The sequence below is a fragment of the Dasypus novemcinctus genome, chromosome 3, assembly GCF_030445035.2.
Source record: "Dasypus novemcinctus isolate mDasNov1 chromosome 3, mDasNov1.1.hap2, whole genome shotgun sequence".
Classification (NCBI taxonomy): Eukaryota; Metazoa; Chordata; class Mammalia; order Cingulata; family Dasypodidae; genus Dasypus; species Dasypus novemcinctus.
In genome coordinates, this window is record NC_080675.1 from 182,582,500 (window position 1) to 182,597,903 (window position 15,404).

Here is a 15,404-nt window from a genome sequence, read left to right on the forward strand (position 1 = left end):
CTCCCGTGGGATGTCTGATGCATCCAGTTCTATCCCTTCTTCTTGGACTGGAGTGTGAAACGGGGCTGCCAGGGCCCCAGGGAACCTTCCTGAGCCTGGAGCAACTTCTAATCCACGGCTGGTGGGCTCTGCTTCCACACCCCTGGAGCCCGCACAGCCATCACCGCACGGTCCCTCCCGTGGAAACCTTTCTTCCATTCCCGGCTTTACGTTGCCTCAACGTACCAACTCCAGAGTCGCCACCAGCCCGCCTGGAGCTCAGCACCCAACGGCACGTGAAATAATGAAGAGAGAAACAGAGAGGGCCACAAGTGTGAGGCCCCAGCAAGGCTGCTCTGTCAGGAAGCCCCAAGAGTTCCTGCTGAGATCTCAAAATCAGAGGGAGGTAGAAGGGGCCGATGACGTATGCTGGAAAAGGTAAAGCACCCCCCACCTCTCTGGGCGCCCCCGGCCACTGCCGCAGGAGCTAGGAGAGGCCAGGCTCCTGGAGGAGCCTCAGAGGCGCGACGCCACGTTTGTCCCGCTCTCCTCCCTTAAGCCCTCTTTCTCAGCTCTCGGACACTGGCTAGCTTTGTCTTTGGAAATAAAGCCCGTGCAAAATGAGCCATTGTACCAGAGTCCCTTTGAAAGTCCCAATTTCAAACATTTTTCCTTGTACTTGATCAAAGGATTGACCTTTAGTCCTGAACCCCATCCCAGCACCCTAGGAATAAGCAATGCCACCTGGATACCAAAGCATATTTTTAGTTTTTAAAGATTTACTATTTATGTATTTATTTCTCCCCACCCCCTTGTTGTTTGCATTTGTTGTGTCTGTTTGTTGTGTGCTTGTCTTCCTTTTTTAGGAGACACTGTGAACCAAATCCAGGACTTCCCGTGTGGGAGGGAGGCACCTAATTGCTTGAGCCACCTCCGGTCCCTGCTTTGCTGTGTCTCTCATTATGTTTTCCTCCTTGTGTCTTGTTGCATCATCATCTTGCATCACCTTGTTGTGTCATCTTGTTGCATCAGCTCACCAAGTCAGCCTGAATTGTCAGCTTGCTGTCATGCTCATCTTCTTTAGGAGGCATGGAGAACCAAACCCAGGACCTCCTGTGAGGTAGGCGGGAGCTCAATTGCTTGAGCCACATCTGCTTCACCCAAAGCATGTTTTCAAGAATAATGCAATGCTACCTGTTTTCTTCCTTCGGTCTTTATTATTCCTTCTTACTCTACCAAAGTCTTAACCAATTTTTTGTCAAAGTTTTATAGTCTTTATGTTCAGGTATAAAACAACCACAGAATATGAAGGCTTAACCTTTTCCTTTACACTAGGGCTTTTTTGTTCCATGGACCCCTTTTGCCAGTCAGGTGAAAAACACTGACACTTTACTAAGTCCACGCTGTACTGTGTATTTTTAATAAATATATCACACCCACACCAACATTTCCCCACAAGAATAATGTTTTTCTGAATTTCAATTCAAGCTCCTGTTAAGAGCTCCTGATTTACACCTATGCCTAGTTCAAATACAAAAGCCCAGAACATAAGCTGATCAACGAGATGGCAGAATGAGGCAATTCTCAAGGAGTAAGAGTTACCTTTGTTGGTTCAGAGGGAGAGAGTGGTAGGCAGGTAGAGAAAGACAACCTCCACCCTCTGTCTCTGCTTCTGCAACCTCACACGACCTACTGAGAGCAACCTCAAGGGAACAGGGCTACCGAGAAGCACGCAGAGGACCAGGAATCTTGCTCTACTACTGAGGAACAACAATTGTGCCATCACTTCTCTTTCAGTGTTCCCTAAGTCAACTCAAAGTTTCAACACCAAGCAGTTACCTGCTGATGAATAGAATTGAATCATTAATATTAAGCTTTGCTCATGCTTGATTCTTAACCAAAAACTGCATATCTCCAAAATCTCAAATTCAAATATCTCAATCACTTCCTGTATGCAAATGGTTCATTGATCTCTATGGAATTTAATTTTTGACCCAGTTAAAAAATTGTGTTTTTACCTCTTCCTAGCCTTGCTTTTCTTCCTACACCACTCTCATCCCATTGCCCAATATATTGACATTCCATTACTTCCTACCCTACCTCTGAGAACCAGAGCACTCAATTGTGGGTTTTGACTTCACTTTTAAATAATAATCACAGACTTCTGCGCTGTTCATGACAGAGTAAATATTTCTGTATTAGTCAGCTAAAGGGGTGCTGATACAAAATATGACAAATTTATTGACTTTTATAAAGCGTATTTATTTGAGGTAGAAGCTTACAGTTACCAGGCCATAAAGCATAAGTTACTTCCCTCACCAAAATCTTTTGCCACAGGTTGGAGCAAGATGGCTGCTAGCATCTGCCAGGGTTCAGGCTTCCTGTTAAGTCTCTGTGGTCCCAGCTTCTTCCAATATCAGCTGTAGGCTGGGATATGTCTCGTCTCTCTCCTGGGGCTTGTTTCTCTCCAGCTCAGCTGCTTTGCTCTCTCCAGAAGGCCAGCTGTAGACTGTCAGGTGAATGGCTCTTCTCTCTCCCCAGGGCCTCTGCCTGTCTAATGGAGCCTTCTCTCTCATGATCCGCTTCTCTGTGTATTTACTTCCTGGGGCTCCAGCATTAAAACTAACTTTCTCTTCTGCCATGACATTTTCTCTGTGAGTCCCCACCCACCAAGGAGGCAGGGACTCTATGTCCTACTGACATTGTAGCCCAATCAAAGCCTTAATCATTATTTAATCACATAAAAGGGAAACCTCTGAATCCAATCCAAATAATATGCCCAGAGGAACAGACAAGTTCACAAACATAACCCAATATCTATTTTTGGAATTCATAAACAATATCAAACTGCTACACCTTCCCACAGTAAAAGCTAGGAAACTGCACAACTGTTCTCAGACATTGGTTGATAGGCATCACAGAACTTGCATCTTCAAGAGAAGGGAAACCATATATGTGAGCCACACTCCTATCCAGATTTCTGCCTGGAGGCACGTTCTGGACATCAACACCAAGAAAGGAAACCCAAGGCCCTTATGGCACTCTTACCGAGTAGAGAAAATAGAGACCAGAGTTTGTGAAGTCAAAGGTATCTAGAATATATGGGGAAGAGAACAAGGAATGAGTTATGCAGAGAAATAGACCCAGAAATCTGCATACTGTTTCCCATGACACTGTTGCTAAATATTAAGCTGCATATGGATAAGGTGAACCACTGCAAGGAGCAAAGAATTGGTGAGGAGCTAAATCCTGAACAATTCCCACAGTTCACAGAAGGTTGAAATTGATTCGAGTTATGGCCAGATGAATAGTGAACTTGTTGAACAGCTGGGGCAATAAGTGAAGACAACAAAAGAGGTCATAACTTAATAATAGTGCCAAACTAGCCCTAGAGTAAAAGCTACTCTAGATCAGTCAGAAAAAGCCTAGATAAGCTTCAAAAAGATCACACTAACACACACATACGTTATGTATAAATGTCCAAGCAACTCAAATACTCTTTACAGCAAGAAAAAATAATCCAGATGCGCAATAGTATAAAATCCCAATGTTGAGCGTCCAATAAAAATATGTGAGGAAGCAGGGACGTGAAATCATAACCCAGAGGAAATTCAGTCAAAACAATCATACCCAGAAAGGACAGAGATGATGGAATCAGCAAATAAGAACTCTTAAGTACCTCTTACACATATGCCCCAATGTTTAAAGGAAAAATTGAATATAATGAAAAACAAATGAAAAGATATAAAATAGAAAAATCAGAAATTGTAGAGTTGACAAATTCAATACCCACAGTGAGCATTTTACTGGAAATGCTTAGCTGCAGATTAATATTGAAGATAGTTCCAAAATATTGCAATAAAACTATCCAAACACATGAAAAGAGATAAATACATAGACAGATTTATGGAACATTGGGGGAAATATGTAGTGGACTAACATATATTTAGTTGGAGTCACATAAAGAGGGGAAAAGTAAGAAGAAATAATGGCCAAAATTATGCCAATTTTGATGAATAGTATAAATTCCCATATCTATCAGAAGCTTATGAATGATAAACATAAAGAAAACCACAACAAGATCTATAGTAATCAAATTGTGTAAATCCAGTGATAATGATAAAGAATAAACAGAAACCAATGAAAAAAGTTATATTAAATTAAAGGGAACAAAGTATAGAATGAAACCATATTTCTCTTAAGGAGCAAAGACAAGCCAAAACCCAAAGTTAAATCATATTTCAAATGCTAAAATAAAAATTCAAAAGTGTCAAGCTAGAATTATAAATCAAGTAGAAATATCCTTCAAAAAGGAAAATTAAAAAGGTATCAGGGGAAGCTGACTTGGCCCAGCAGTTAGGGCGTCCACCTACAACATGGGAGGTCCAGGGTTCAAACCCCGGGCCTCCTTGACCCATGTGGAGCTGGTCCATGAGCAGTGCTGATGCGCACAAGGAGTGCCCTGCCATGCCACGCAGGGGTGCCCCCCACATAGGGGAGCCCCATGCCCAAGGAGTGAGCCCCATAAGGAGAGCTGCCCAGCGTGAAAGAAAGTACAATCTGCCCAAGAATGGTGCTGCACACACGGAGAGCTGACACAACAAGATGATGCAACAAGAAGAAACACAGATTTCCGTGCTGCTGACAACAATAGAAGTGGACAAAGAAGAACACGCAGCAGATAGATACAGAGAACAGACAATTGGGGTGGCGGGGGGGAAGGGAGAGAAATAAAATTTTTTTTTAAAAAGTATCAGACAGGAACTTCCAGGGAAAATGGTAGAGAGCTCCAGGACTCAGTTCTTCCACCAAAGCAGCTATTAAATTGGCAGGAACTCTGTCTGAAACAACTATTTTGAGACTCCAGAGACCAGAAGAACAGTGTACAACATCCAGGAAGGAGTGTGAGGAAAAGGCTCTCTCTGCATGACAGCAAATGGTGCCCATCCCTATTCACATGGCAGGCTACCCCTGGGTCCAGTCCCCAGTTGGTTTGCTGACGACAGAAAGGGACTTAAAAATCCTCTTCTCCAAGAACACAGGTGGGCCCAGCTGATTGCTAATCATGACATATGGAGGAATACTGGGTACCCAGCTCTGCAGCTAGCTATTTTCAAACCAACCCCAGAAAAGACAGTGGCAGCCATTGTTAAAACCCACCCTGGATAGGCAGGTGCAAGCCATTGCTTCCGCCCTCCAGTGACAGGGACAGAGGCAGTGGAGATTTAAAGATGCAGCACTTCTACATTGCTGTGGGGAGAGAAAGCTGAAGGACTGCATTTGTTGGGCAATGAGGAAGGCTCATCATAAGCAGAGAAGATTTTGGCAACTGTCCTGATCACCTCCTAAGGGCACTTTGCAGCCAGTGTGTCCCCCTTTTATTGCCCCCTAGTCCTATCTTGTCTAGGAAAGACTGACTTGGGAAAGTCCTCTCACATGTGATCCTCCACCCAGGACCTGCCCTCCAGGCAAAAGCATCTGAAGCAACAAAATGAGTGTAAAAAATTATAGAGGCAGAGGGTCTGGAGGAATGTCTGCCAACATCAAACACCCAGATAAGGGAGTTCACCTGGGAAACAGAAGGGAAAACAAAACTCCTGTGAACAGGGGAAATTCAAAGCCACTTATAAGCAAAAGCCCCAGATAAGGCTCAGGCACTGAAAGATGGAAAGCTCTGCACAGAGCATTCACCTTGGATAGACTTTCCTGTTAGGAGAACTGAAGCTCCAGAGAATCTCATTCCCAGGTGGTTACAAAAGCAAGAAACAGACATCTCAGGGACTAAATCCCAGGGTTAACATTTTAAAATATCAAAAAGTACCATGTGCAACAAAGGAGTGGAAGACAAAGAAACAGGAAATGATGGCCCATCAATGAAAGAGGAAAATGGAAAAAATCCAGAAAATGCCAACACACAAGATAAGAATGTCAACATACCAAACAAAGCTTTTAAAAAATCTTAAAAACACTCAAGCAGCAGAAGGGAAACACAGTGAAAGAACTAAATAATACCAGGAAAACAATGAATGACAAATGAGAGTCTAAGTAAAGAAACAGACATTTTAAAAAGGGAAAAAACAGATCCTACTGGAGTTGAAGACCTTAATAACTGAAATGAAAAATGCCCAAGAAGTTTTCAAGAGCAAATTTGAGTGGCAGAAAACGAATATGTGAATTGGGAGAAAAGACACTTGAAATAAATCAGGCTGAGAAGCAGAAAGAAAAAAAATATTAAAAGCAAAAATTGCCTAACACAGCTATGGAACATTATCAAGCATATCAACACATTATGGCAATCCCAGAAGAAGAAGAAAAAGAGAAAGGGGCAGAAAGAATAGTCAAAGAAAAATGACAGAGAACTTCCCATACGTAGGAAAATGAATCAATATGCACATCCACAAACTCCAAAGAACACCAAATAGGATTGACATGAAGAAAAATACACCCCATTGTATATTGATTATAATATCAATTTCAAAGAATAAGGAAAAAGCTCTGAAAGCTTCAAGAGAAAAGCAATGTGTTCTGTGCAAAGCAGTCCCAATTATTATAGATTGAGTTCTGCTTTCCAATAGAAACCATGGAGTCAAGAAAGCTGTGGGTTGAAATATTTAAAAGGCTAAAAGAAAACAGCTGTCAACCAGGAATTTTGTATCTGGCAAGATGCCTTTTCAAAAAGCATTTTTTAAAGAGAAGAAATTCTGCCAAAATGTAGATTGAATACAGTGTCAGGTTTATAAATAAAACTTATTTACAATTTCCATAGTTTGTCCCCCTCCAGAGAAGTGGTTAAATCTTCAAAATATTTCTCTCAAGGGTTACAGAAACGTCCAAGTTCAGCTCCTTTCCAAATAGCCACAGTGAAGGAAACTTTGGTAACAAGAAAGCTTCCACATCTTTGCTACAGAAGTGTTTAATGAACATAATAACAGATTTAGAGAAAGAACATACACTCTGCCCATGTCATTACCTTCTTACACCAAGGAATACAGATAGCAAAGGATTTCTCTCTTCTACAGAACAAGTTCAAGGGTAAAACAAGGTAACAGTAACTGACAACTGAAGAAATAGATTAAGGCACATTGATGGAATGTAGTCACTGCCTAAGGATAAATGTACTTACGATATGCAATAAATAATTCAAATGTTTGAAGTAATTGAATAAATGAAGAGTGAACTTGACCAAATTTACATTCTTTGATTAGGAAGAAGTTTCCAGAATGCTTAGGGGCCAATAATCTGCTACTCCTCAGATGTGACCCAGTCGTGTTAGGCTTACTGGACTGTCATTCATTACAATATTGTTACAACTACAATCAGATGTGCAATTATAAAGCGACCATAGAATATGCAAAATAGCTAATTTCCAATGTGTTTCTCAGAAAAACAAAAGCTGAGAGAGTTCATCTCCTCTAGACCTATATCCTACAAGCAATTCTAAAGGGAGTTCTTCAGCCTGTAAGGAAAGAACACTAGACAGTGGTTCAAAGCAGCGTAAAGAAATAAAGACCTGTGGTAAATGTAACCATTTGGGTAATCATAAGTGCCAGTATTTTTGTATTGTGTTGTTAGTATGTAACTCCACTTCTTACTATCTACAGGTGCTAAAATTCAAATGCATAAAAAGTGCTGATAAATCTACATTTTGGACATACAGTGTACAAAGATATAAGGAGTAACAAGTTTACAAAATGCTGGGGGACATCCTACTTGATGATGAGAAACTGAAAACTTTCCCTTTAAGGTCAGGAATAAGACAAGGATGGCCACTCTCACCAGTTACTCAACATTGTACTGAAAGTCCTTGCCAAATCAATTAGGCAAGGAAAGAAATAAAAGGCATCCAAGTTGGAAAGGAAGAAGTAAAACTTGGCCTATTTTCAGTTGATATTATTGTATATGAAGAATATGTTGAAAAATCCATAGCAAACCTCATAGAACAAATCAGTGAATTTAACAAAGTGGTGGATTATGTCCGAATAGTATTCTTTGGTATATATATACCACATATTATTTATCAATTCATCAGTAGATATACACTTGAATTGCTACCACCTTTTGGAAAATGTGAATAAGGTCTCTATGAGCATTGGTGTGCAAAAATCAGTTTGAGTACCTGCTTTCAGCTCTTTTCAGTGTATACCTAGTAGTGGAATTTCTGGGTCATTTGGTAATTCTATAGTTAGCTTTCTGAGGAAATGGCACTGTCCTGTACAGCAGCTACACCATTTTCCTTTGCCATCAGCAAGGAATGAATATTCCTATTTCTCTGCATTCTCTTCAACATTTATTATTTTCTTTAAAAAAAAATAGCAGCCATTCCAATGGGTGTGAAATGGTATGTCACTGTGGTTTTGATTTGTATTTCCCTGATGGTTAATTATGTTGAACATGCTTTCATGTGCTTTCTGCCCATTTGTATACCTTTTGTAGAGAGGTGTCTAATCAACTATTTTGCCCATTTTTTGATTGGGTCTTTTGTCTTTTTGTTGCTAAGTTGAAGGATTTCTTCATATATTCTGGATATCAAACCCTTATTGGACATGTGATTTCCAAATATTTTCTCCCATTGTATAGGTTGTTTCAATTTCATGATAAAATCCTTTGAGGTACAAAAGTTTTTAATTTTGATTAGGTCCCATTTATCTATGTTTTCTTTTGCTTTGATTATAAATTATAAGAAACTTTTGCCTAGCACAAGGTACTGGAGATGCTTACCTACATTTTTATATGTGTGTGTGTGTGTGTTTATGCGTGTGTGAGTTTGTAAGTCCTTTACATCCCTGGTTAGATTTATTCTAGATATTTGATTCTATTAGTTGCTATTGTGAATGGAATATTTTTCTTGATTACTTCTTCCAATTGCACATTCCTTGTGTACAGAAACAGTACTCATTTTTGGATGTTGATCTTGTACCCCACTATATCGCTGAATTAATTTATTAGCTCTAGGAGTTTTGTTTTTGACTTCTCAGGATTTTCAATTTATAGCATCATGCCATCTGCAAATAAGGGAAATTTTACTCCTTCCTTTCTAATTTGGATGTCTTTTATATATTTTTCTTGCCTAATGACTTAAGCAAGAACTTCCAGTAGTATGTGTTGAATAATAATGGCAACAATGGGCATCCTTGTCTTTTTCTTGATCTAAAAGGGAGAGCATCCATTAAGTAGGATGTTAGCTGTGTGCTCTTCATATATCCCTTTTATCATGTTGAGCAATTTTCCTTCCATTCCTGGTGTTTTAAGTATTTTTTTTCAAATCAAGAAATGGCACTGTATTTTGTAAAATGCCTTCTCTGTATCAGTCAAGATGATCATGTGGTATTTTCCCTTCATCGTGTTAATGTGGTGCATTACATTAATTTATTTTATTATGTTGAACTATGCTTGCATAGCAGAGATAAAACCCACTTGATGATAGTGAATACTTCTTTTAATGTGCTGTTGGATTTTGTGCCATAGTAATCTGTTCAGAATGTTTACACTTATGATATCAGTTTGTCAATTTCCTTTGTTGCATTATTTTATCTGGCTTTGGGTTAAGGTGATGTTGGCCTCCTGGAAGGAATTAGGAAGTGTTCCCTTTTCTTCAATTTTTGGAAGAATTTAAGCAGAATTGGTGCTGATTCATTTTGGAATGTTTAGTAAGATTCCCCTGTGATGTCATCTAGTCCTGGGGATTTCTTTGTTGGGAGGCTTTTGATTATGGATTCAATCTCGTTAGTTATTGGTTTGTTGAGAACTTCTGTTTCTTCTTGAATCATTGTAGGTAGCTTGTGCATTTCTTAGAATTTGTCCATTGCATCTAGGATATCTAATTTGTTGGCAAACAGTTGCTCATAGTATCTTCTTATAATTTTTTTTTTGCTCATTTTATTTTTCAATATATTTTTATTACAGAAGTTGTGAACTTACAAAACAATCATGCACATGTATAGTATTCCCATACAACACCCCTTCACCAACACACCACACTGTTGTGGACCATTTTTTACAGATCATGAGATAATATCATCAGACTATCACCACTAACTATGGTTCATAGCATACATTTTAGATATTTTTTCATACCCCCTCCCATTATTACATAGTACATCTTTGGCATTGATGCAAGAATATTACAATATGATCTTTTTGAATTTCAATTGAATCAGTAGTAATATCACCTTTTTCATTTCTAGTTTTCATATGTGCGTCCTCTCTTTTCCTTTCAGTCTAACTAAAGGTTTGCCAATTTTATGGGTCTTGCAAAAGAATCTACTTTTGTTTGTTTTTTTGATACTCTCCACTGTGTCTTTTTAAAAATATGTTTTTATTACAGAAGTTGTGAACCCCCCAAAACTCAGGCATATGTGTAAAATTCCCATACAATGTCCCTTCACCAACATACCACACTGTTGTGGAACATTTCTTACAGATTATGAGATATATTCATCAGACTATTACCACTAATGATGGTCCATAGGGTGTATTTGACATATTTTTTCCATACCTCCTATTATTAACTAACCTATGGATTATAGTTAATAGCAATACTGTAATATTCTTGCATCAATGCCGAAGATGTACTGTCTTCACTTTTTTTTTTTTAATGTTTCATTTGTCTCTACTCTTATCCTTTCTTCTCGTTGCTTTGGGTTAAGGTTGCTTTTATTTTTCTAGTTATTCTAATTTTGAGGTTATGTATCTGTTTAAAATCTTTCTTACTTTTTAGTATAAGCATTTGCACTTATACATTTCTCTCTCAGTCCTTCCTTTGCTTCATCTCATGAGTTTTGGTAGGTTGTATCTTCATTTTCATTCCCTCAACACATTTGATAATTTCCCCGGTGATTTCCTTTTTAACCCATTGGTTATTTAAGAGTACATTGTTTACTTTCCCTACCTTTGTGTATTTTCCTTTTCTGGTTACCATGTGATTAAAATCTCACATCCCAATGTACAACAATCATATTTGACTGACAACGTCTTGACTTCCATAGCATTCATGTTCGTTCTTCCTATTTCCCCCTCACTCCCCTTGCATTTTTATACTTGTTAGCACTTATATATTTTTATATTTAAGTATCTCAACCCACTGCCCTCTGGCTTCCATGGTTTCTGAGGAGAAATTTTTTCTCAATCTAATTGTGTCTCCCTTGTACATACCATGTTTCTTTTTCTCTTGCAGCTTTCAAACTCTCTCCTTGTCTTTTGAATTTGACAGTTTCATTAGTATATGATAGGTTGTATTTTTCTTCATATTTTTCCTGATTGGTGTTCTCTTAGCTCCTTGGATATACATATTCACATATTTACTAAGTTTCGGTAGTTCTCTTTCATTACTTCTTCGAATATTCTTTCTTGCCCTTTCTCTTTTCCTTTTCCTTCTGGGTTACCCATAATACATATATTGGAATACCTGATGTTGTTCCAGAGGATTTTTAGGCTATATTCACTTCTTTTTAAAATTTTTAAAAATTTTTATTGAAGTATATCATTCATACATGAACACATATAAACAATAAGTGTATAGTAAAGATTGTGAACTTACAAAATAAACATACATAACATCACACAGGGGTCTCATACATCACTCCTCCACCAGCTCTTTGCATTGGTGTGAAACATTTGTTACAAACTATATAAAAGCATCATCAAAATATTACTACCCACTATATTCCTTATTTTACATTCAGTGTATTTTTCCCCCAACCCATACTATTTTTTAAAAATATATTTTTATTACAGATATTGTGAACTTGCAAATCAATCATGCAGATGTGCAGATTTCACATACAACTCCACACCCTGGTGGAACATTTGTTACAGATTATGAGATAATATCATCAGACTATTACCACCAATCATGGTCCATTGAATACATTTGGCACACTTTTTCCATGATCATTTTTTTGTAATTCTTTTTCCTTCTTCTCCTCCACTTGCCTCATTTCAATTTTCTTAGTTTTTAGGTTGTTGATTCTTGTTCCACCTCCATTCTGTGCTTGAAATCCCCCGGAAATTTTTTTTTCAGTTTTATTGTGGTCTTCAACTCCAGTAGTTCTTTGCTTTTGTTAAAAAAAAAAAGCAGTTTTATTTATACACCCCACAATCCATCCAATGTGTACAATCAATGGCTCTCAGTATATTTACAGAGTTGTGCATTCATCACCATAATCAATTTTAGAACATTTTCATTACTCCAAAAAGAAAAAAATCCCATTCCCCTTATATAGCCCTAATGTTGACCTACGCTTAGCATTAGTATAGTACCTTTGTTATAACTGATGGAAAATATTACAATGTTACCAATAACTATAGCATATAGTTTGCATTATTTATAGTTTCCCCTATAACACCTTATTATTAGCACCTTATAATAGTGATATACATTTGTTCTAGTTCATGGAAGAACATTCTTATATTTGTACTATTAAGGGACAGTCTTCATGCAAAACCAGGTTCACTATGTTTTACAGTCCCATACAGACACGTACAACCTCAAACTTCCCCTTTCAAACACAATCATATCCATAAATCAGTGTTGTTAATTATACTCATGGTAATGTGATGTCTTCACCTCTATCCATTTCCAAACATTTACAATCAACTGTGTTAAAAATTCTGCAGGCATTAAGCATCAGCTCCCCATTCTCTACCCTCATTCTATATTCTGGTAACCAATACTCATATTTTAACTCTAAGAGTTTACTCATTATAACTAGTTCATATTAGTGAGACCAAAATATATTTGTCTTTTTTGTGTCTGGTTTATTTCACTCAACGTAATGTCTTCAAGGCTTATCCATGTTGCCACATGCATCAGAATTTTATTCCTTCTACAGGTGAATATCCATCATGTATCTTCACCACATGTTGTTTATCCACTAATTGGTTGATGGACATTTGGGCTGTTTTCATCTTTTGGAAATTGTCAGTAATGCCACTGTGAACATCGGTATGCAAATACCAATTCTTGTCCCTGCTTTCATTTTTATTATCTAGTACCAGAATTGCAAGATATGGCAAATCTGTACTTAGCTTTCTAAGGAACTGCCAAACTGTCTTCCACAGTGGCTGCACCATTCTACATTCCCACCAGCAGTGACCAAGCAATCCTATTTCTTCACATTCTTTATTAACACTTATAGTGCTCCTATAATAGTCAGCAAAAGGGGTGCTGATGCAAAATATTACAAATCTGTTGGTTTTTATAAAGGGTATTTAGTTAAGGTAGAAGCTTACAGTTACTAGGCCATAAAGCATAAATTACTTCCCTCACCAAAGTCTGTTGCCACGTGTTGGAGCAAGATGGCTGCACATGTCTGCAAGAGTTCAGGCTTCCTGGGTTCCTTTCTTTCCGGGGATTGTTTCTCTCTGGGCTCAGCTGCTCTGCTCTCTCCACAAGGCCAGTGGTAGACTATCAGGTGGACAGCTTGTTTCTCTTCCCGGGGTCTTTGCTGTGTCTAATGGAACCTTGTCGTTTTCTCTGTAAGTCCCTGTCCACCAAGGGGGTGCGGGCGCAATGTCCTACTGATGTGGCCCAATAAAGCCTTAACCATAATTTAATCAAGTAAGAGTGAAACCTCTGAATCCAATACAATATAATATGCCCAGAGGAACAGACCAGTTTACAAACATAATCCAATATCTATTTTTGAAATTCATAAGCAATATCAAACTGCCACAGTTCTGTTCTTTTAATATTGGATTTATAGTAGATATCTCATTGTGGGTTTGATTTACATTTGCATAATGGATAGTGATGTTGAGCATTTTTTCATGTGCATTTTAGACATTTGTATGAAAAGTGTCTATTCAAGTCTTTTACCCATTACTTAATTAGGCTATCTTTTATTGTTGACTTGTAGGATTTTTACATATTCTGGATATTAAATCCTTATTGGATATGTGATTTTGAAATAGTTTCTCCCATTGTGAAGGTTGCATTTTCATTTCCTTCACAAAGTCCTTTGAAGTGCAGAAGTTTCTAATTTTGAGGCAGTCCCATTTATCTATGCTTTTCTTTCATTGTTTGTGCTTTGGGTTCAAAGTCTAAGAAACCATTGCCTACTACAAGATCATGAATATGCTTCCCTACATTTTCTTCTAGGGATTTTATTGTGCTGGCTCTTATATTTAGGCCTTTGATCCATTTTGAGTTAATTTTTGTATAAGGCATGAGATGGGGGACTCTTTCATTCTCTTGTTTATGGATATCCAGTTCCCCAGTACCATTTGTTGAAGAGACTGTTTTAACCCAGTTTAGTGGATTTCATAACTTATCAAAAATCAATTGACCATAGATGTTAGGGTGTATTTTTGAGCTCTCAATTTGATTCTATTGTTTGGAATATCTATTTTTATACCAATATCATGCTGTTTTGAACATTGAATCTTTGTAATATACTTTAATGTCATGAAGTATGAGTCCTCCAAACTTGCTCTTCTTTTCCAATAAGTTTCCTTCCAAATGAATTTGATATTTGGCTTTTCCATAGCTGCAATGCAGACTGTTGGAATTCTGATTGGGATTGCATTGAATCAGTAAATTAATTTAGGTAGAATTGGCAACTTAATGATATATAGTCTTCCAATCCATGAACACAAATGTCCTTCCTTTTATTTAAGTCTTCTCTGATGTCTTTAAGCAATATTTTGCAGTGTTCTGCGTACAGGTACTTTACATCATTGGTTAAACTTACCTCTATATATTTTATTCCTTTAGTTTCTCTTGTGAATGGAATTTTCCTTTGATTTCATCCTCAGATTGATGATTACCAGTGTATAGAGAAACTAATTATTTTTGCATGTTCATCGTGTATTCTGGCACTTTGCTGAATTCACTTATTACTTGTAGCAGTACTGCTGCCAATTTTTCCAAACTTCCTAAATTTAGGATCATGACATTTGCAAATAGTAAAAGCTTTACTTCTTCCTTCCTAGTTTGGATGCCTTTTATTTCTTTTTCTTGCCTAATTGCTCTAACTGGAACTTCCAGCCCAGTGTTTAATAACAGTAGTGACAGGGACATTTTTGTCATATTCCAGATATTAGAAGGAGAGGTTTCAGTCCTTCACCATTTTGTATGATGTTACCTATGGGTTTTTCATATATGCCCTTTATCATGTTATGGAAGTTTCCTTCTGTTCCAATTTTTTGGGGAAAAAAATTGTTTTTAATCAAGAAAGGATGCTGGATTCTGTGAAATGACTTTCCTGCATCATTTGAAATTATCATGTGGTGTTACTCCTTTGAGTAGTTAACGTGGTATGTATTAGTTAGCCAAAGGTGTGCTGATGCAAAGTGCCATAAATCTGTTGGCTTTTATAAAGGGTATTTATTTGGGATAAAAGCTTACAGTTACAAGGCCCTAAAGAGTCCAACTCAAGGTTGCTTTCTCACCAAAGTCAGTTGCCATGTATTGAAGAAAGACGGTT

At 37.8% G+C, this 15,404-nt stretch overlaps 1 pseudogene; it reads left to right on the top strand.

Annotated features, from left to right (window-relative positions):
* Positions 1 to 398: 398 nt before the first annotated feature.
* LOC101445680 (E3 ubiquitin-protein ligase makorin-1-like) overlaps positions 399 to 15,404 on the top strand; it is a 39,081-nt pseudogene continuing 24,075 nt past the window's right edge.